The sequence below is a fragment of the Calonectris borealis genome, chromosome 5 (assembly GCF_964195595.1).
Source record: "Calonectris borealis chromosome 5, bCalBor7.hap1.2, whole genome shotgun sequence".
Lineage (NCBI taxonomy): Eukaryota > Metazoa > Chordata > Aves > Procellariiformes > Procellariidae > Calonectris > Calonectris borealis.
Window position 1 is genome coordinate 29602735 of NC_134316.1, and position 870 is coordinate 29603604.

The following is an 870-nucleotide window of genomic DNA, read 5'->3' on the forward strand; positions in this document are numbered from 1 at the left end:
CATTTTTGTCTCATGTTGTCAGTGTGTATGTCAGACCCTACTAAATGTTCCAGATAGACGCCCTCTTCAGTGTCCCGTATTTTCCCGTGCCAGCTGCCCGCAGTGGTGCAGGTGGTCTGTCTGAACCACCGGCCCCTGCACCAGCTCACCACGCTGTGCCGGGCTGTCGTGCTAGTGATGGGTCTGCGGGCCACTCTGTCGAGCTAGGGAATGAAAAGATAGCGTGCAATGGCAACTATTAAATGTCAGTGACAAAAGGGTAACAATGGCTGCATAGGACTGAAAAGAAATAACTTTCATGACAATAGAAATGTAATAGTATTTTTTTAAGCGGTTCTGTCTCTTTAAAAAAAAAAAAAAAGCTGGGCATCCTTCAGCCTGTCCTTGAATTCTGAATGTAAATACGGTAGTGCTAAAAACTCCTCGTTCTCTCTGGCTTCTCCCAGAGATCCAGCTATGGTCTTATGGGCTGGACTTTGTTCAGCCTGACCACTGTGCACCTTAAGAGAGGAATATGAGGGAACATGTGTGACAAATATTCTTATAACTCAAGACTAGAAAAAGTCAAATAATCTGATAAATGTCCTTTAATGTTAGGAAAAACATTGTTCCACTACAGTTGCTTCTAAGTAGCACAACGTAGACTTGAAGGAAACTTAATGATAACTTGAAATTCTCATTCTGCAATGTTCATGTGGGAGGAGAAAGGGTTAGGGCTCTTCCCTGAGAGTGAGAGGTGACTCTTTGAAAGATGGGAGGCGTTGAAAAAGGGGGGCCACAGGATTATTATTTAAAAAGGAGGGGGGGAACCCAACCCATTGTATTGCTATGCAAAGTTGATAATGGCATGTAAATTTGAAACTCCTACAT